Source organism: Microchirus variegatus, assembly GCF_963457635.1.
Source record: "Microchirus variegatus genome assembly, chromosome: 20".
NCBI lineage: Eukaryota > Metazoa > Chordata > Actinopteri > Pleuronectiformes > Soleidae > Microchirus > Microchirus variegatus.
This window is the reverse complement of record NC_139821.1, coordinates 11,225,121-11,247,914: the sequence shown is the minus strand read 5'-3', so window position 1 is coordinate 11,247,914 and position 22,794 is coordinate 11,225,121.

Sequence of the window (22,794 nt, the reverse complement as noted above, 5' to 3'; positions counted from 1 at the left end):
GGGTGCAAGCAGCTTTTGTTCTTCGTGATATTTATTCTGCCTCTAAAAAATAATTCAAGAGATGACGTCACTTTCACTGACCTGTTTTAACCATTAGAGATTTCAATGACAGTGTTTAAAAAAAGATGTTGGCAACTAACAAACTAAAGTTCCACTCTAGAGGTGACCTCTGCCCCGTCGGCTCCACGAGACTCGGTTTGCTTTGCGTCTCCTTCAAATAGCTATGATATTTACATTCTTGTGGCACTTATAGGTGTGTACTGTCTTAAGTAGGTGCTGCCTGCTTCGCTTAACAATGGCTAATCCCAGTGTCTGTGTTACCCAAGAGCACGAGTGTGTGTGTTGTGTGCGCGCTGGTTTCTGTGTGTGGGCGGGTTTGTGTGTCGGAAGCTCATTCACATGATAGAGTTGTGCTAATATGAGCCCACGCGCGCTCACATTCCAAGCATTGTTGCCATTTAACCAGCTCATGATCAAAGAATGCCGTTGTTGTTGTTTTTGGAAGAAGCTTGTGACCTGGAAGTGAGCGAGTGAGTGTGTGTGTGTGTGTTTGCCGAGCGTGCTCCACCACAGAGAAGATATATCTCTCTTTTATTTGTTTCTTTTGCACGCTTTTATAGCTTTCATTCAGAAGTTGAGCTTATATGTGGGTTTTTATGGGAACGTATGGCCTTCAGCTATTATTCTGAGAAAGCCGATTTCCTCTACCACCCTCTACCACCCTCCAGTCGCAGTATGAACGGTCAAGACTCTGTCAACAGAGTCACTGTATATTATGCCAGCCACGAATAACCCAACACATCATCATGGCCGTTCTGGGAGTCCGTGCTGTGAAGATGCATAAACGGGCTTTGTAGTCATCACCGTAAATAGGTGCTTTGGTAGCGCTGATACGGTGGCATTTCCATGAATGGTGTGGAAAGCAAAGAGTGTGTTGACTTTTTTTTTGTGGGAGAGTGCATTTGTCTCTGGTCATTGCTTTGACATTCACGTGCCTTGGGTTGAGCGTGACTTGCTTTTATCGGCACGCTGAGTGACTGAAGGAGTCTTTTGTGTATGTGTGTGTGTGTATCATTTTTAGCTTGGGGGGGGGGGGGGGGTGTTGAGTAAGCCTTGTGACGCACAATGGTCATAAGATACAGGTCCAATAGTAGAAATTGGTGATGTGACAGGGGTGTGTGTGTGTGTCCAGGTATTACTAATGTTTTGGGGACCTTAATCTGTTCACACAGTCACATTAGGGGGACTTGTCTTCCTTGTGGGGACAAAAAGCAAGTCCCCATAATGTAAATTACTACATTTTAAGGTGAAGATATGCAGTAATTATGGTTATGGTTAGAGTAAGTCTCCAGGAAATGAATGTACGTCAATGCAACGTCCCCTGAGGTCATGTAAACCTAACGTGTGTATGTGTGTGTGTTTTTAATATGGGGGGAGGGGGGTTTGACATGACAGTAAGCGAGGCCACAGGTGGTGAAGTGGAGACAAGGAAAGGGAGGGAGGAGTGGGTAGTTATTTGGAAATGGACCAGGAAGGGATGAAATACTATTCTGTCTTTGGATATATATATATATATATATATATATATATATATATATATATATATATATATATATATATATATATATATATATATATATATATACTTAGCATGAGGAAGAAGTGAGGTGAAGAATAGATTAGAATTCCTCTCCAGCATCTGGCCATGATGTCACATTTTAAGAATTTGGTGTTTCGCTTTATAGCAAATCTGACCGGCGTCCACGACGACATGTTTGAGGCAACATATGAGGGGGTTTTCTGGCAGTGGGGTCAGATGGGCTGCAGTCAGAGGTGTACGCTCATACTTTGTGTAGTTAGCAGGATGATTTATTTACCCCCCGCGAGACTGAGACCGAGCTGCGCTTTGAAGTCTGGTGCAGCTGTCGGTGCACATCTCTGTCTTTGAGACCTTTTTTTTGCACGAGTAGTGATAATGAATTTAACCCATCCTTTTTTTTTACACATGATTGATGAACACGCATCTGCAATGGGGGTTGGATACCTTGCTCAGGGGGCATCCCCAGCCTTTAACCTGGTGACCCTACAGTTCCAATTCCCTTCAGCTTGGCCATGGGCTGCTCATATGCGTGACGTCTCTTCTCCATCGTAGAATAACATATCAAAAAGTAGCTTGGAAACGGTGCAGAGGGGTCAAAGAAGGACACTTGGGTTCTTCTCACGTGATCGTAAAGCTGCATGAGACATGAAATGTTGAGCGTATATTTCACCATCTGTCTGTTAAGAACTCCTTTCTGTCTAGACGGAGACAAAGAAATGTGAGAGGTGAGGACAGGACAAATTCAACCTATAGAGTGCAAGAGGCTGAAATAAGAGGAATATTTGAGTAAAGGAAAGAAAGAGAGAAATTAACAGACAGCAGACTGACTGTTGAAATTCTTTTTCTCTCTCTTTTCCTTGTGATTGCTTGTGGGTGACCGCGCAAAGCAGTTTTGTACTTCAGCCATTAATATTCACTGTGCAAAATGTTGCACTCTGCGTTCAGTGGCACTCTGTACTACTGAGTCTCAGCATTGCAGGGGAAGGGAGGGGTGGTTGAGAAAGGAGTGCAAAGAAGAAGAAAAAAAAGGGATGTGATAAGATGTGAAGAGAAGGGAGGGAAGAAGCTCTCCATGTCACTGATGGAAGTGAGAGAAACAAGTGGAAAGAGAGATGGAGACGGGGGGGGGGGGGGAGAGAGAGATAGTGGCAGTGGGTGGCACGTGTGTGTGTGTGTGTGTGTGTGTGTGTGTGTGTGTGTGTGTGTGTGTGTGTGTGTGTGTGTGTGTGTGTGTGTGTGTGTGTGTGTGTGTGTGTGTGTGTGTGTGTGTGTGTGTGTGTGTGGAGTCAGAGCTGACAGGGTAGAATGACATTTTCCTGCGAGGACAAATTGTTCCAAAAAATCAACACAAAGAGGCAAAAGAGAGGCAGGGTGACACTGCGGCAGCGACTGCAGTCCTTTTTCTTTTTTTTTGCCTTCCTGAAACATGTATACATGTGGGCTTGTATAGCATTTGCAGCTGTTTGACTCTGCACCAAATCATATCGAATCAAGGATTTCGTAATTGGCTCATGAGCTGGGTCATATGTGTTTTGTGCCCCTCGACGTGAAAGCTGTTAAATGCTGTGGATTTGCACGGACACACACACACACACGTCCACGTTAAATCATTACCATCTGTCCTTGCCCATGTCGGTTAATCTCCTTTTCTTTTTTTTTTCATTCACTGAGCTCTCGTTATGTGAAACTGTGTGGACGCAGAGAGACTGTTACCCGATTTCAACTGGTTTACTAACCTCTTTCCCAGCCACGCCGCACTGCTCATCCTCTCCTCTCTCATCCCTGCCTCTCCCTCTGCTTCCTCAGAGGCTTTTTAAGGACACGGCGTACCCAGTGCCCTCATGTCTCTGCTCACCAACTCATCCTCCCTCCTCCTGCAGCTTCCCTCACTTTCTCTTTTCCTCTCCTGCTCTTCTGACTTCTTATTCATCCCCCCCTGGTTTTGCCTTCTCCTGTCCTCTATTTCTTCTTTCTTTTTTTTTTATCTGGTGTCTGCAGCATTGTAATGCTGAGCCACTCTGCATAGCTGGCATACCCTGCTCTAACATCTGGGCTCCAGAAAAGAAAAAAAAGGAGAGGCGAAGGCAGTTCCCCCCCCCCCTCCTCGTGCCATTACAGAGGAGTGAGAAAATAGGCCCTTGCACATAGGTGTGAAAAGTGGCAGCCTTCGGGCGCATGCATGCGCAATGTGGTGCGCGTGGATTCACAAAAGCACACAAGCGGACGGCCACGCGCAGGAAACCGTGCACCAACGTACAGCTGAGGGGATGAATCCAGCCCTGCTTTCATGCAGGTGTATATTTAGCCATGAGTGTGCGTCTGTTGGTAGCTACTGGTATTTGGCATCTTCTCAACAGAAGAACCCTTGAGGGGGTCAGCTGACACGCACAGGTGTAGCGAAGAGAAACCAACAGAATAATGAAAGGAAAATGCAATTCAGATTGTCAAGGTTTTTTTTTTTTTTTTATATTGAGCTCTGAAAAAACATAGAATGAGAGACGTCTTGGCGATGTGATGTGGCTCTGCTCATGTGATGCATTGGAACAAGTCCAGGCAGGCTTGTCCCTGAGGTGCACGCCGTATGATGAACATGAACACACCATACTTAAAGAGACAGTCCAAGTTCATGTACAACTAAATGCTAAGATAAGATGAGCGATGGATGAGGAAGGACTTAAATCTTTGCTTTGAGTTTGACAATGCAAAGTCTGTTTTCTACTTCACTTCTTAAAATTAGAGCACTGGTTTCTTCTGCATGCTGTGGATTTTCGTCTCCACCAATAGCTTCATTTTAATTCAGTCAGTTTGGTTTGCTGAATGGTATTTTTTTTATTATGTTGCGCTTCTAACAAAGTGTCTGTTGGACGATTAAATATGTGTGAAAGCACTTACACGTTTCAGACGTCCAACAAACTCGCCTACTTCATGCGTCCTTTGTAGTTTGTTTCTTTTAGTAAGAGGAAAATGGTCTGAAAGCGTGCACTAAAGGCTGTCATCACCACTAAAACAAACCCTACATATCTGCTCTCAGTCTGAAACGTACCTTGAGAGTTCTCTCCTCTGCTTTTATTTATACCCTGGCCTTTAACCCTCGGTGTTTTATCACAGAGCGGTTTTCAAAAGCCGAAAACACTAAATCATATTCAAATTGAAACTGCAATTTGAAACAATTCTGCTTCGAAGCTGCGCGTGAATCGTTCTGTTTTTGCTCCACGCTCTGTTGTGTGAAACAATTCAAATTTTTGCATTAGTGCAGAGCCAATTTTTTTGAAGGCTATCTTGTGGTAAGGCACCATCTTGGTAAGGCAACAAAATAGAACAGAAAATGGACTTCAAATTTTCTTGATATTTTTACCCAAATCATGCAGCCTTGTTTCAGCGCGCTAAACTTGCCCCTGATATTGTGTTTGTAGAAAATAAACAGGTCTAATCTTAAACACTGGACTCCAGATTTATCATCTGTTGAATTTTAATATGAATCTTCGAGGAAAAAGCATGAGGAAGAGGAGATGACCAGGACATAGACAGCTTGGCTGACAGAGAGATTTGTCTGTTGGTCTTTAATAATGTCAGGGAGGCAGGGAAACACAAGTGTGCACGTTGACGGTGATGTGTGTGTAGATCAGAGGTGGACTGGCTTCTGTCATGTTACGAAGTCCTCCGGCAGTTAGTTACTAAGGTGGGATCCGGACCCGAGGGACAAGAGAGAGAGACAGGTAGACCCACGTGGACAAATGGAACAGGGAGGAGATGCATTGTGCTGAACAACCGTCAAGCTGTAGTGTTTTCCCCCTGGAGAATCATTTATATAACACACAGACACACACAGACATACATGGTGGCATGTTATCAATATTGTTTCTTGCAGTGGTTGCGATCATGGCAGTGGGCGCCAATTACTCAGCCTTGAGCAGCAAACGTGTGGTCGCCACAGCAGAGGAAAAGCTACACGGCTCAACACACTATTGATCAAAACCGGTGTTTGTGTGTGTGTTCTTGTTTACCTGTGTGCTCTCTATGTGCACATGCATGCTTTTTCTCATTTCTGCTTGTGTGAATGTGTATGTTCAGGCACAAGTGAGTGAGAGCGGCCGGGCAGTGATGCTGTTTATGAAATTGGTATCATTTATCTTGGATGGGGTGGCGGCTGCCGGGGGGCCACCTCAGCTGGAAACATCCAAACGGAGGGAAAAATCTTGTGGTTGGTGATAAAGTGGAGATGTGTATAGTATGTGTCACTTTCAGCGTTTTTAAGTGGGACATCCCTATTGCTTTACCCTGTGGCATGAACTGAAAGGAGCCTCGGACTGAGATCTTTTTAATGCGTTGCATTTGCAATAAGGTCCTTTCTGCATGGAGTTTGCATGTTCTTCCCGTGTGTGCATGGATTTTCTCTGGGTTCTCTGGTTTCCTTCCACAAATTATGACTGTGATTGTGATTGATTTACAGCACAAAGGAACTACAATACTCTATATCCAAAAGTTCTTCTAATTGCTGCGTCCTTATATCAGTAAACAGGAGCTAATCAGGATAAGAAAACTTGTACGTTGCCTTTTTAGAAATAGTTATTTCAACTTCATCAACTTCAAACCTGCTGTAATGTTCCTTTATTGCAATGGTTCCCATTTTACAGCCTCAAAGACTTTACCAGGATAGGAAAACAATTATAAGGCAGCGTATGCAAAGTCATGGTTCCATCATGGCTGTTTGGTACGGTTTGGAACGGTAAAGTCCTGGGTCAGGCTTGTGTTTCCACTGAGAACAGTACCTTTACTTGGTAGACGGGGTGCGCGTTGATTCCGACGACCGTGTCAGCGAGATAGCGTGACATTGTACCGGTGCGCCAACAAAGACATCGAACGTGACACAACAGACAACAACAAAGGACAACAAAATGTCAAGCTTTGTATGAGAATAGGTTGTGGGCTCTCCACCCGTACCATACCGTACTCATTATTCTGGTACTCCAAGGGAAGGGTACCAAAAAATTGAGTGGTTGGTTGGGGGGGCAAAAGCATTGAGTGTTAGAATCCACTTCTGAAGTTTCTTTGGGGACAACTAAGTTCCTGTTGTCTTGACATAAAATGAGTCACTTCCTGTGTGCAGTACGGGACACAAGATCTAAATACTGCTATACTAGGAAACACGTTGACAAATAAAATAATGTTTGAATGTACAGTAACATTTTTTATTTTTTTTATCCAATGCTTTCTTGCCTTGAATTAGGTGACAAGATTGCGATCACTCGCGTGACTCTGCTTTACACATCACATGGAGCTACGTCCAGAGGGAAATTAGCTTAGCCTCCACACAGTTAACCACTGTCAACAGATTAAAATTATGATTAACAACTCCACAGAGTATTAATTAACATGTTGTACTGTATATTGTTTTTTTTGTTTTATGCAGCAGTTTTTAACAGTGGGTTGAATGATAGCTAGTTTATACTTTGTAATGCAAAGCTTAAGACTTTGCTGTTTACGCCTTCTCTGAGTTTAAGCTAAACTATAGGCTAACCACTATGAGGCGCCGATTGTAAAGTTGGGTATGCTAAAATAAACAGCAACTTTTTGCATCATTTAGCAAAAAAAAACATGTTGATCGGTAATAAAAAAATCTAAATCTAAATGTTAAATATTAAATATAAATGTTAAATGTTAAATATAAATTTGAAATATAAATCTAAATGTTTAATCTAAATCTAAATGTTAAATATAAATGTATAATGTTTCGTTTGAAACTAAATGTTTAGCTAATATGCAAATTCACACTGCCGGTAACCGGATGTACCAAAATATTCATGTATGAGAGTGGTATCAATCTTATACAGATAAAGGCAGCATCCATTACAATTACATACACTTGGCAGACAATGCAAATTAGGGTATGACGTCAGTTAGTAACTTCTAGTGACTTTTAGTACAGACAATAACTACTTTCCTTAGTGAGGAGTTTGCAACACTGGTTGATTGTTGATGAGAACTCAAATGTAAAGTCACTGATGCACTTTTAGTTCAGTAGATGCATTTTTGTTCCAGGAAACCTTGACTTAAATGCTGATTAAGAGCTCAAATCACTTCAATCATCCTGTCAGTATGGGCAGCAAATAGAGGACCAGATTAATTAAACCTGATATATTTGGGATTGCCGTATTTAAAATCATCCAAATACGGTTTTACACATAACCTGATCTTTTGAGTGGAGACAAAAAGCCATTATACAACTGCTGAATGTAAAGAGGAGCGCACGTTGAGATGTGCCACAAGGAAACAAATTGAATTTACAAGGAGACGCATCTCTCCCAGACCAATCCGCTCATTGACGTCGATGTATGCAATCGGTCATTCATATTGTAGACTGCCTGTAATTTGAGAGGCAGGGATCCCTGATGAACGTCGCCCCCTGCCTCTAACTAACGATGATTAAAATGGAGCATGTTGCCGTGCACTCGGATGATTGACAATGTCATTTAGAGTGCGTGCATGTGTGTGTGTGCATGCATGCAAACTAATGCACACTGGCATATTTGCATACACGTTTGCACTGCAATGTCTACTGAGTTGATTTACTGCGAGTGCTAACACAGACATATACAGTCTGTGTAATAATAATAATAATAGTCTTTATTTATATAGCATTTCTCTAATAAGCACATAAGTTAAAAGACATAGATTATAATTCACATGTGTGTATGCTGGTGTGTTGTGAGATATATGACATTAATGAGTTTAGATGGCTCTGATCTTGCTAATTCTTGACCGTCTCAATCTCTCTCTCTCTCTCTCTCTCTCTCTCTCTCTCTCTCTCTCTCTCTCTCTCTCTCTCTCGCTCTCTGTTGGCCTGCATCAAACCCTGTCTGACAGCGTTGGCAGCTCGTCAAGTCTACTCCGCACACACGCCAATCAAATCCCATCTGAGCAAATAAGCAAATAATCATTAGCAGCGGATGCAGGGCACACAAGGAGAAGGAGGAGGCAGGAGGGAGGAGGGAGGCGGGGGGAGGGCAGCAAGGAGAAGACAGGGGAAAGTGGGTTCATCTGAGTTCAAATGTGGCCACGCCCACTCTTTACCAACACACACACTGAATGTCCCTGGTGAATTGTGTGGTGACAACTGTATAACAAGAGGATTATCTTCTTAATAAGTCAGGGGATGAATTATGGAAATGAGTATTGTGTTGTTAAAAAAAAAAGAAAAAAAAGGGAAAGAACAGCATCTGTTGATTAACACAACAAACTATTGGCCCTGTTGGGTTTTGGTCTCCACTCACAATAATGAATTCATCTCTGACTGGATTGATTAAAGGGGCTGCATTTGTGTGTGATTTTGAACATAGGCAAATTGAAAAAAAGTGTAATATTAGGGGTTACTCCCAGGGTCAAATTAGTTGAGACATGGGGGTCAGTTGCATGTTGGGGATTAACAGCACTGAAAAGAAAAAATGAGTGTCAACCTTAAGTGGGTGTCCACTTGGTGACACCCAAGTAAATTAAGTTAATCCAAATTAAAGTCACCATGTTTTGTTTTCAAGATAAATTTGACATGGATTCCCATCAGGATGTGTGGAGGATTTAAATGAAAGTAGGTCAAAATGTCTTTTTAGAAACACAAATAGTGATAGTACACATGAACTATTTGTGTAGTTGCACATGCAGGCATTGTCACTCTGCTGTTGATTTCTAATGTCACACATTTTCAGCAAATAAGCCAAGAAACAGAAACTCAAGCAAACGCATGCTTTTTATGGAGGTGATTATGTATTATTGTATGGGTGTGAGTTTTATGCCTCGAGTCCTTCTCTCTAATCTCATTTTATAGCCTTTGTTTCTGCTGTCCGTTGGCAGTCGTCTCCGATAGCGACTAACCCTTCCTTCCTGTCTTTTTTAATTGCTCTCGAAGAAGTTGATCGTCCTTCATTGCCATCGGCTAATCTTCTTGTCATTGGCCAAGGTGCCCAGGTCAACCTATGACCCCTTAGATAATGTCACATATCCAATTACATGCAGGATGTGTCCGTATTGTCCGACTGGGGATTTGATTATGGCAAAAGGGGGGGAGAGTGATTTTGCTGTTGTAAGTACTGATGGGTAACGACACTTGAGCTACAGAACAGTGTGATCAGATGACTTCTAGGGATATGAAGTTTTTTTCAGGAGCCACGGTCACAGTGGGTTACAGCGTTATAATGCGAGTTAAAGTAGTTAACCATTGGTCTTAATCCTTTGAGTAAACATTCTGAAAGGAATGTGGCATTGTGGACCTTTGATGTTTTTCGATGAGGGTACCGTGGACCCTTGATACCTTTGATAGCTATGATAGATAGAGGGGTAGGTAGTACTGGAAAATCTCTACCAATTTCAATAAATCATCATTCGCAACCTGGAACATCAAGGGAATATTTCCACATATTGTTGATCCGAGAGAGGCTTGGATATATGCGGATTGAAGTCAAGCCCATAAGAACCTACAGCCTACAGCTACCAACTTTGGCTGGCTTTGGAGTTACGTTCACGTTTGCCACTGCAGGATGTGAATGCAGGTAACTTTGTCATCATTTCAAAAGGTCTCCGTTTTTTTCCCCGTCTATACTAAAACACAGCCCCAGAGAAACAGATGCAGCAGTGGTTTTAAAGTCCATTTTTTTTTGTGGGGGGGGGCTCTAAAACGTCACGGTCATGTGGCCATCAAGCCTATCCAGAGCAGATTTATGTGCATTTTCAAACAAATACTGAGTGGTATGGATGGATGTTTGGATTCAGACACACAAAACAATAAGCCCCCCCCCCCCCCCACCACCACCCTTGTGACTCCTACCCCACCCCCACAGCAACACACATGAATAAACAAGTGAACCCAGTGACCGCAACAACACACTCTTCGATGTGATAACTTGTGATCGCCAGGTCGTATTAAAAGCTTTTGTTCTCCCACCACCACCACCACCACCACCACTGCCAGGGCTGAATTACAATGTATGTGAGTCTGTGTTGTGTAGGTGTGAGTGGTGGATAGACAGGAAGATGCACACACACCCACAAAATGTGTGGATATGCCTCTGGATATTTTTAAGCCTGGGTGAACCTGCAAAAAAAAGGCAATTAACACCATTCCCATTGCCAGTGGTTGGTGTGCCCCGTGGTGGTGTTTTTCACCCCTTGACACGAACACTCGTGGCTAACAACTAGGCTAAGGGCTATGCTAATGGCCGTGGAAAAATGAATGCACAGGAATTGAAGCAAGCGAAAAAGCGGCATTCACACTAAAATGAGTTGTTATAACCGGGATATTAATTATACCTGCGTGAACCTGCTTAAAATGCAATTAACACAATTTGTTCTGTAGAATGTTTCACCTTTTTTTTGTGATAATGTTACAGTGGTTACTGTTTTGCATCTTTTACTGCGTTAACATGCATAGAAAGTCAGATTGAGATAATAATTTGGTTTTCTTAATGTCATGTAAACACATGACATTAGTTAGTCCAACTTAAATTGAGCTCACCTTAGTCGGACTAACATACCTGGATAATGCAATTTATAACCTGATAACTCCTACATGTAGTCGGACTGGAGTTGGAAATTTCCTCCCGGAAGTAGGAAGCGACATATAAACTGCAGTACTGTTACCAGTATCTTCAGACTCTGCAAGTTGTCCAATTGCCTGTCTTAGTCAGACTAAGGCCTTAGCTTGATTAAACTGTGCATGTAAACATACTCGGTGTTTTGTCAGAAATGGCACAACATTGCCAAAAAGGAAATGAGTGTATCCCACTAAGAATTGAAGCCGAATTGAGTACTGGACCCGGGAGTGAATGCTGATTAAACACTTTTAATACCAGGATTAAACAGTTTTGTTGATTAGTGGGAATGAAAAATATATTTTCCTCCGTGAAAGAACTGAGTGGACTGACAGACTTTTCTCCCATGGGTCCACTGGAGATATCACAGCTGGAGGGGTTGCACGATTGTGCCAATTGTCTCTCTTAATCCCTTTACTCCTCCACACAGACACAAATCAGTAGCATCATAATGTGTGTGTGTCCCTGTGCGCGGGGCACACCCTCTGTATTTACGGCCCAGCAGCAACTGCGCTCTTATTCTCTGTGTTTTCATTTGTGCCACCGTCTCTCCGACCGCACGACACATGTCACCTCAGTCAAATGGCACGGTGCAAACAGATGATAACAGGCTCTACTGGTCGTCAAGAGTAACGTGGCTCTAAGCTGTTAATATAGGGATATCTGCTGTGTCGCCACTGTCTTGTTGGAGACAGACATTTACGCACAGTGGAATGTGAAAAATGACGCTTAAACAGTCAGACAGTCTCTTGTTGATCACATGCGTGGCAATGAACCCAGCAGATAAGACGTGGTATTTCTGATTTGTCGGGTCGTACGTTAGCATGTTGAATTCCATTCAGAGTTGCAGGCGCTTATTAGGAATGCCGTATAATAAAGATAACAAGCTTCCTGTGTGTTGATGTAACCTTTGGTCTAGTTTTTAAGGATTGGTGTTTATTTCTGGCTTTATTTCAGTTGAACCTGGAAGGTTTACTACACTCTTAGAAATAAAAGTGCTGAGTAGAACCATATAAGGTTCTTCGGCTTGTCCTCATAGGACAGGGGTGTCAAACTCCTTTTCACTGAGGGCCACATCAGCATAATGGTTACCCTCAAAGGGCCAGATGTAACTGTCATACAGAATAAATGTAACTAAATGTAACCAAAGATAATGTAAAATAAAGGTAACTACTCCGTAACGTATTACTAAATAACTTTCTGTATTTATTACTTATTCAAGTTACAAATATCATGCATTATAGATGTAACCCGATCACAGTCTCAATCTCAATTTCACTCGTCGCAAGATGCACATACAATGATACTCTGTGATCTAGTGGAGGGATGCCGTCACTTTGCTGGTAACGGAATCGCCATGCATTGTGGGAAATGTAGTTTATGGTCAACGCACGCCTTAAAGGAGCATCAACCTATTTTAACACAGATTTTTAAGACCAATTAATCACTCGCAGGGCCACATAAAATGACGTGGCGGGCCACATCTGGCCCCCGAGCCTTGAGTTTGACACATGGAGAACCCTTTTTGGCTCCAGGTGGAACCTTTATAAAAAGGTAACTATTTTGGAGGTTTCAACCAAGAACCCTTTTAAAAACCATTTATTCAGGGAAATGGGTTTTAAAGGGTTCTCTGAAGATGCAAAGTTGCCAGTACTTTGCATCTTTATTTTCCAACTGTAGGACTTTTAAGGAAACCATCACATACAGTAGTGCACGATATTATTTTTGTTATACTTAAATATTTAAGGTAATTATACATTCATAATGAAACAACGAGTACTATATTTGTTGCAGTAATAGATATAGAGAAAAGTTGCAGGCTTTATCTTTCCTTTCACTCAGCCGGGTGACTCGGTTGCCCTCCTTCTGCCATTTTATCATTAAAATCGAGAACAAAATCGCATAACGTATCTCCAGCTGAGTGGAGATTAAGCTTTAATTTAAGCCTGATTACAATATAACAATGAGTGGCAGCACAGATTCAGCGTTTTTTTTTTTTTGTTCAAGGTCATTTCAAGCATTTGCCAGCTTATCAGAAACAAGTGAAATAAAGATAACATAATGATCATGTGCTCCAGAATAAAATGCTAAAAGTGCCGTCATGTTAAATATCCACCTCCTTTTTTTTTTATAACCCCACCTTTCACTCACACAGTTTACGTTTGCAGTTTCGGGCTTAGCGCCGTGATACTTTGCCCCCGAAAGCGCGAGCACACAAAGCTGTTGTTGACTCGTTAAAAAAAAAAAAAAAAAAATCATATCTGAGTTTTGTTTTCGCGGAACACTTGAGCTGTGATGCAACTGCAAGTACCTTTAGCCTTCAAATCTCTGCGGCAGAGACGCTCTGATATCAGCTTCTTGGGAATCAAGGAGACACGGCGTCATACGACGGAGATACATGTTTATGCAATCACTAGTCTAAAAAAAAACATGTGATAATGTACACTCTTAGAAATAATAAGAGTGCGAAGTAGAACCATATAAGGTTCTTGGGCTTGTCCTCATAGGAGAACCCTTTTTGGCTCCGGTTAGAACCCTTTTAAAATCTTTTATTCAGGAAAGGGTTTTTAAAGAGTTCTCAGGATCAAAATGGTTCTTACTGGAACCATTAGTGTTACCAAGAACCCTTGAACAACCCTTTCTTCGTGAAAAGGTAGAACCTAAGCCCTTGTAGAAGAACCATTTTGGAACCCTTATTTTTAAGAGTGTAGAAGGCTTAGACAAAACTAGAAATATGTTCTTTGCAATAACGAACAGAGACTGAGAATCACCTCATCATGTAAACATTACACTCTTAGAAATGAGGGTTCCATATGTCTAAGAGTGTAATGTTTACAAAAGTAGTCCTAGGATAACACGTTGTGAAACTGAAAGTGATTCTCCCATTTGCTAAAAAGTTTTATTGCAGATTTAAAATTGGAACAAATTGAAAAATGTGGCTACATTGTCGTCCTTTTTGATTCTCTCGTCTCCTTTTCAAGGTTTTCGTCCACTTCTTTCTTTCGTCCGTCTCTGCCCTGCAAGCTTTTTTCTTCTACTCCCCCGAGCAAAGGGGACAGCTGCTTATCCCTGATAAACGCCTGGCATTTGGCGTGGTGAGAGAAGAGATGGGAGAGAATGAGCCTAGAGAGGGGAGGAACGTGTGGGGTGGGGGGGTTCAGACGGGTGCGGCACATCAATTGAGACAGTGATGGCGGAGTGGGGGGGGGGGAGAGAGAAAGGCAGTGAGTTAGGGAGGTATGGGTTTTTTTTTTGGCAACAGTTACTGTAAAAGTGGAGAGGAGTGGGGAGAGAGCGAGAGACAAGGTGGAGGTTTAATCATGACCTAGATTCCAAGACAAGCAGACATGCAATCATAGTGGAGACTTTACCCGATATGAACCCCCCTCGCCCCCAACTTCCCCCACCTCCAGTCAAAACAATAACAAAGAGAAGAGGGGATGCAGGAGGAGAGGGGCCTGTTTCGGGGATGGTTCCACCCCTCCACCCCCCGCTGCACTGCCTTTGGCCTTAAATCCCAGCAGCTATGTGTAATGTTGACCCTCAAAACCTCTGAAAATTCCTGGAAAGGGAGCGTATGGAATGTTTAGGCAATGTTTAGATGTGTTTTGCTGGGGTCTTACGAACAGACGTCCACTTTATTGGATACTGGATTCTTTCCACTGCTCGGGGAAAGGCCTGGAAATGGCATTACACTGTGCGTAGTGCGTCTGTGTGCAGGTTTTGATTTGGAATGACGCAGTTGGAAATCTCCTGGAATATGTTTATTTTTCATTTTGGCTGAGGATAGACTGCAGATTGATATGGCATAGGCATGGAATGCAAGGTGATTCAGACATTATGATAACCGTATGCAAAAATATCACGTTACTGCCGCCTTAGACCATCAAACCATCGGAAAAAAACAATCTGACTGACTGTTCACACAGTTATTCCCGCCCTCTGTTTTTGACAAGCCATTATAATTATCTGTTTTACGGCAGGTAATCCATGCCCACGCTATATAGACTTTGGACTGTGCTTTGGATTTGGTTGATCTTCTACCCATAGACCTTGCTAGTTGTTTGGAAACTGCTCCAGACCAAAAAACTGATCAGGATATCTCAAGATTATATGGGCAATAAAGCGATGTTGGTTAACGTGCAGCCATTAGTGAGCTTTACATGTGGCGGTAGACAGATTTGTAGCCGTGGTTTTTCCTACTGTGCCAAACTATTTCCCATTCATTTCGTTTCGTTTTGCTCGTTTCAAGTACGTGTCACACTCTGTTTGGTCCCTCAACAAAAGATAAGACACTTGTCATGGGACGGGCCAGTGTTGACCCGTTCTACCAACCAGTAATTAATTGTCTTTGAATGTAAAATCAGCACTAAAATTAGCACTAAGAGTCTATTTTTAATTTTGTAGAGTAATGCTTGAACTTGGCCCATTGCGACCCTCATGTGGAGTAAAACAGCAGTAGAAGATGATGGATGGATGGATGCTTGAACATATATACTTGGTGACATATCTCTGATAAAACATTCATACACTTACATACTTTTCATGGAGCATTTGACAGTAATCTCAAGTTTTCCTCAGTGAACTTACTCCGGTCACATCACTCAAACTTAAGTTCCGTCCTGACGTCATACAATGACTCTTGTCCCGAAGAAGACTGGGATACGGTCAAAAAGCTGCGAAGTCAACCTTGAGTTAGACACGTTTTATTGCACACTTACAGTTTCCTTCGTCTTTAAACACTTTTCACTTTTTCTTCATCTAGTGACTCCTTTGAGGGTCTTAAACCTCAGGCTGGGGACGACTGATCGAGAGAACATTGTCCGCAAAAGATTATTGTTGCGTGTTTTTAAAGAAAAAGTTCAATTGTCTGTGGCGTAATTTTAAATGACAAAAATCCAAAGCTGATTTCATCAACGCTTTTATCTCCATATCAGGATTATAACAGTTTTTGCCCATGTCTCACTCTCTCTCTCTCGCTCTGTCTGTTCCACTGTGCTGCAGTAAACAGCAGCTTATCTCAGACTCGTTGCCCTGGTTGTGGAGTCAAACCCAGGCAGCCATTATGATGCGAGATGTCTCACTGGGACAGGTCATGTGATCGGCGTCTGCCCCTGAGGCTCGTCTTCCTGTTGCCTCTCATGAATCCACACAGTCATGTGTGGAACATTTATTGCATGCTGAAGGTCTGTTCTCTCCGCTTGAACCATCCCAGAGTCAGACTATAAGCCCTGATTGCTTGGAGCGACTACGCTTGATGCACCAAGCTCTTCTTTTCCTCCACTCCCTCTCAAACCCAATTTATGCACATTATTAGCTCTGCATTCTCTCTTTTCTTCCGTTTTGTGCTCTCTCTCCTCTCCTCCCTTTGCCTCTGGAGCTGCAGAGTTGAAGCCTTTTCATATTCTACTCTAGTTAAAGTTGCACTGTGTAACTTTTATTATTATCCTGCTTCTATTTGATCTTCTCAAACAGAAACAATGTGACATTATTAGCATGCTACTAATGCTACTAAGATGTGATAGTCCTTTATTATACTCTCCCACAGTGAAATTGTCATCTGTAAATGGGCTCTTTCAAGCAATTTGGCGCTTTTCAATTAAATCCAATTCATCTATATTTATTAGGGACAATGTAGTGAGACATAGTGGACATAAAGTGCATTTGATGTACTGCACATAGAGTATATAGCAGTTCCAGCTCCACTATATACTTCCATATACTGTAGAACCTCCTCTATGTGGGCGGAGTCATCATAGTACGGCTGCAGGAAAACTGCCGTGATGTTGTTTTATACGCGACACACACAAACTAGCCACTTGTAAAGCAGTTGTTTTTGGTGTACTGAACTGAAATGCACAAGACTCCTGTTATATATTGAGGTTTTAGAAATTCTTCGAAAAATCCCTTGCTATATTTTGTAGATTAGCGCATGTTTTCCTCCGGATTTTTAAGTGTTTTTAACCGATCTACAGTTCGGGCATTGCTCGGTTTGATTCTTGTGTCGGACGTCACACTCATGACTCTGACAGTGACGACACTCTCTGACCAATCAGTGGCCAGCACTCTGTCCATGTCACATTTAGTATTGGCTCGCCAGAGCAGGCACTAAAAAAAAGTATCAGATACTCTCCCTTATGGAAAAAAAAAAACAAGTAGAGTCTTAGAACTGGATCTGGAACTGTGTAGTGGAAAAGCGCCAATAGAGTCAGACTTGACTGAGGGAGCGTTTGTGTGTATACAGCTGTAGTTTAAGGATGGTGGAGGGCAAGATACATTTATCCCATCAAACTACTGAACAGCCAGGGTTTCAGAATTTAGTTCTGAAACTTGTATTATATTATATATTATATTTTCAGTCATACTCCAACCTGTTGCAGTCATCTCACTTCACTTGCCGCCATCTGTCTTGATGTAAAACAAAGTACTTTTTGTGTGTAATGTCACTGAGTGACAACACAGAGATCCATAAGATCCAATTACTGAGCTACTAATAAATACACAGAGTCAAACAGTTGTATCTAACTAACTAAAAGTTACGGACCACAGTTTTAAAGTAAGGATGCTTTCACACCTACAGCATTTGGTGCGTACCAAACGTGTTTTGGTCCCTTGGTTCGGTTCGTTCGCGTAGGTGTGAATGTAATCTTGGTACTTTGGTGCGCACCAAATCAACCGGTCCAAGACCACCCCTTCAGGCAGGTCTCGGACCATTTTATCTGCTCGACTTTGGTACAATTCCTCTGGTGTGAAAGCAACCTAACCAAATGGCACCAAACGGTATAGGTTAATGCATTATGGGTATGAGATGAGATACGGGATGACTCTGAATTTCCACCGTGCGCGATCAGCTCTGGTGGAAATCGGGTGTTAGTCCGGTTTTGGTGCCGATGGTCTTTGCGGTCTATTTTGGTTCGTTTAGAAATCTGCATATGTGAAAGCAAACCATACCCACGTCTCTTTGCTACATATAGGTGTGAAAGCGCCCTAAGAATAACACATTGAGAAAAATAAAATTGTAGTATTGCGGTGATGTAAATAGAGCTATCCATTGAATCCAAACTCATCTACCGCTCTGTAGCTAAAGCATTAGTTACCAGTATAGTTGCAAGGTGCAGCAACAACACATAGCACTATCAATTGCACAATAAATGTCACACTTTTCCAATGTAATTATTGGTGGTATGAAAAGTAATTCTTTGTGTACATATGTGTAAATATACCACTTTTGCAGTCGCTAAATAGCAAATGTCTTCTTGGAATTCCACCAGTGATTGTGGCACTGAATGCTAATTCCCTCATTTTGCCTGATGAAGCTGACGGTAGCCTGACCTAAAATGCCGATTATTGGCTGGAGAACCACCACAGGCGTTTTTTCACAGGAATATTTGGAAAGCCGAGGTCGGTGGTTTGCTTTGGGGTTAAACAGAATTTGGTTGTGAGTCAGGGACGGAGAGTTAGTGAGTGCAGGCGTGGGAGGATTGCGGGTTTGGTGCACAGCAAGGGAGTGAGAGAGTAAAGGAGAAGGGAGGCTCATCCCGTAGCCACCGGCGACAGAGACCAGCCATTGGATTTGTAATGTGCAATCATTCCAAATAGATGCTGTGCATCCGTAATAAGCATTTTGCAGTCATGCAGAGTGACAATTTGCACGTAAATACAACCGTTGGACGCTACGGTGGTCTATTTTTGACTCGCAAGGATAAGAGCAGAAAGGTAAAAAAAAAAAAAGGAGTTTCATTTCACTGTCTTTCAACACAGACATTTCTGTGAAGATAATTTAAAAGAAAGCGCCGCGTAATAAAACTCCAAAGATTCCCGGCAGCGCTCGAGTTGTACTTCCTGAACAGCGACTGCCACACAACACAATGGTGTTATTACACAATTGTGAAGGAGACTATTAAAAAGTGCATGACACTAAAAATATATGTAAAAAAAAAAAGAAAAAAAAAGGTCCCATGAGAGAGGAGAGAATCTGCCAGGCTGTGCTGGTACAGTGAAAACATACAATTACCCGAGCTACTTATGAGTTCGCCCAAGGCCAAGTGATTGTAGGTGTGCTCTCTAACAGCAGCATCCTCAACAATCATCCGCTGTAACAGCCTGTGGTTTCGGCTCCAAAATCTGCCTGAACGGCAACTAATATAACCCAAGTGCTAAAAATAACAACATTGATGAGATATAAATAATCCTCGCAGCTAATGTCAGGGGCACTTCCTGCCTTTGTTCCACACCCGAGAAACGGCCTGTGGGTAAAAATAAAGCGAGAGTGGGAGAGAGGAGCAAAAGAAGGAAAGGAAAGGCAGGATCACATTAAGTTAAGAGGAGAGAGACAATGTGGGCAGTGGAAGGGAGAGTGTGAGACAGAGCTCCGACACACTCGGCGGATAATGATGCGGCTCTGCCATGGAGAAGAGGAATGTGACAACTTTCCCTTTCACTTCCCTCAGATATAAAGACAAGTGGCTTTGGGCCAACGAGGCCAAGCGGACGCTTTAATTATGAGAGACAAAGGACGGGAAGGGAGGCTTGGATAGCGGTGTGTGGGTGTTCTTGGGTGCATTTGTGTGTGTGCTTGTGGTGGAAAAAAAAAGGGGAGTTTGGGAAATGAAAGAAATGAGTTTGTAAGTCTGGGAAAATTCTGCCTTTTTTAATTGTCAGGTTCAAAGCTGTCGAGCCAATCATGTTTAACGCATATTAATGCATTTATACAGCGGACCAGCTGCGGCTGACAGAGCTAAGTCCACGGTACGAGTGTATAAAAAGCCTAATAAAGCTGACGAGCATCTTAAGTACACTTCATCTGACAAAATAATTTGACCTGATTTGAAGCTGTGCAGCAAGCCGACAAATATAGAAGCACTAAACACTAACAGAGTCTAAAAATATTACCCCACTGACTGTCTTTGGAATAGCACATATAATCATTTCACTTTTCTTTTTTTTTTTTTTACTAAATCAGGCCAATTCTCAAAACTTATTAAAGCTCATTCCATGTGGGAATAAATGACGGTTTCATTTCTGTAACTGAAAAAAAAAAGAAAGAAAAGAAAGAAACCTCAGCTGACTTTGATCTATCTGGGACACTTGGAAGAGGCTCAGGTCCATGATATGGTTTTGCCGTGGGGTTAGAGTGGACTCTCTTATTACAGGGTCGGAGTTTACACAGGCTGTTATTGGCTAAACAGAGGTTGGTGGTGGTGCGCTGAATAATGAATGATTGGCCCCTCGTTCTTTCTTTTTTTTTTTTTGAGGTAAAATGGGCACCTAGTAAATGAGGGGCTGGTCAGCGCCTGCGGCCTTTGTGACATACGATACGTGACTGTAAATATCACACACACACACGTGTACAAAAACAGTGGCGGTCATTTGTCAACAATTAACAGGTGCAGCTGTTAAAGTAAAAAATGCGAGCGTGGGCTTTTATGTGGCCGCGGGACGAGCCTTCCTTAAATACACCGTTTGTAATTTGGGCTGCTTTACGCAGAAGTATACATTGGGCTTTAGTGGCCGATCGCAAGAACAGCAATAGCCAATGAGAACGATACTAAAGATAAAAGTGCTAAGTAGAACCATATAAGCTTCTTCGGCTTGTCCTCATAGGAGAACCCTTTTTGGTGTTACCAAGAACCCTTGAAAAACTCTTTCTTCGGGAAAGGGTTTTTCAGAAGCAAATGGTTCCAAGTAGAACCTCAGCCCCTGTAGAAGAACACTTTTGGAACCCTTATTTCTAAGAGTGTAGTGATGGTTTTATGACAAATAATGCAATAAAATTAAAAAACAAAAGACAGCATACTGGCTAACCAGAAGTACTAAATATGTCCTGCCTTAATCTGATGTGTCATGGGTCCAAAAAACATGGATGACATCATTCATCAGGAGCCAGAAACCTTAAGTAGAAAAATCATCGTCCATCTTGTCTTTGTCGGATAATCGAATGCATAAATGTTCCATAGTATATCTTTAATATCCCCTTTATATAAATCATTAGATTTGAAGGTTAGGTTTCAAAGGTCAGGGCGCAGTTAAGGTTAGAATCACATGGGGACATGGGATATATGTCATTGTAATGTCCTCTGCAGTAAACGTGAAGTTGAAAACCATGCAGGTATGGGCTTTAATCACCGAACAGTATGTATGACACGTGGTAATGTGCCCCACCTCCGCCCCAGCCCACCATACATTAGCTCAAAAGCTCAGCGTGAAGGAAAACCCCCCCATTAATCCCCTCACCACATGAAGGAAGAGTGAGAAGCATCAACTCGCCTCTTTTTACCATTTATTTAAAAAGAAACCAACATCTGGGTTCTTATTTCCTTAGGAGATAAATGAGCTCCATACAAATCTGTGAGCAGCCGACAGTGAAGGAGTTGAAGACGACACACGCTGACATTGAGTGTCAAAATCTCTGTTTCCAACATGGGGACGAGTGACCTTTCCCGGGCCACAGTTTGACATCTTTGACCGTTCCCTAACCTTATCATCTAATCGCCCTAGTCCAGTGATAACGAGACACTGGATCGCATGGAAGCTGAGAAGGCATGTTATGGCCTGGCAGTTGTTTCTGGTGCTCGTCCCTGACACACACACACACACACACACACACACACACACACACACACAACCAGCATAACCTGAACCTCTGGGTATGCAAAAACTCTCTGACCCCAAAACTCCCCCCACACTCCCCGAACTAGGTCACAAATAAACAGGGGCCGGGAGGTAAAGTTGCCTTTGAAAGTTCATAAAATGCCACTGAGGACACACAGAGTATGCTTTTTTGGTGAACTAGTGGATTTAGCTGTAGAAGAATTGTTGATTTTGAGGATTTTAAGCATTGGGGTAACACTTTGCCTACACCTAAAATGCATTTGTTTAGTATGTTAAAAACTGGCATAAGGGCCAGGTCATAATTACCGCATTCTGCGTCCAGGAAGAGCCACTTTGCATTTCCGTATGTGCAACATGCCCTTGGTTATACTATAATGAGGGGTTCGTGTCAGGCCGAACGCTCCACACATGCATACTCAATCACACGTTCCCTTTTAGTAGTTCTGCATACAGTATGTGAGTATGTGTGTCGCTAATATTGGCATCAGGTTTTGACAGTGGTCGTATAAACAGACATGCTTTTAGGTCTATTATCCTCCTAAAATGTCAAACTTAGTCAAACAAGATAAAGTAGTATATTACTTTACACTACTGGTCAATAATGTAATAATATTCAGCAGTTGCTGTCGTCAGTAATCAGTCACAAGGTCATATTATAGGGGTTTGGAGGTGGTTATGACATGACACTGCTTCAGTCAGTGTGCAGCAGCACCTGCCAAGTCGGTGACACTCTGTGTCCATGTCAGACCACCCTGCACTATGTGTTTACTGCTCAACAGTGGCAGCCTGTCTCGTTCCCGCCCCGACGTGAAATGTTTGTCTTTTTCCCCGACGCTTCAGCTTAATCTCTGGATCAGTTATATTCCGGAGACAGACGCGGTTCAGAGAAAAAAGGGAACAGAGATAGAATGAGAGTCACGAGCAGCAAAAAGGCGGCTTTTCAAATTGGCCGCAGCGTATGTTTCTGTGCCGTTCCATTGACCTTGAAACGCGACGCTATTAAAA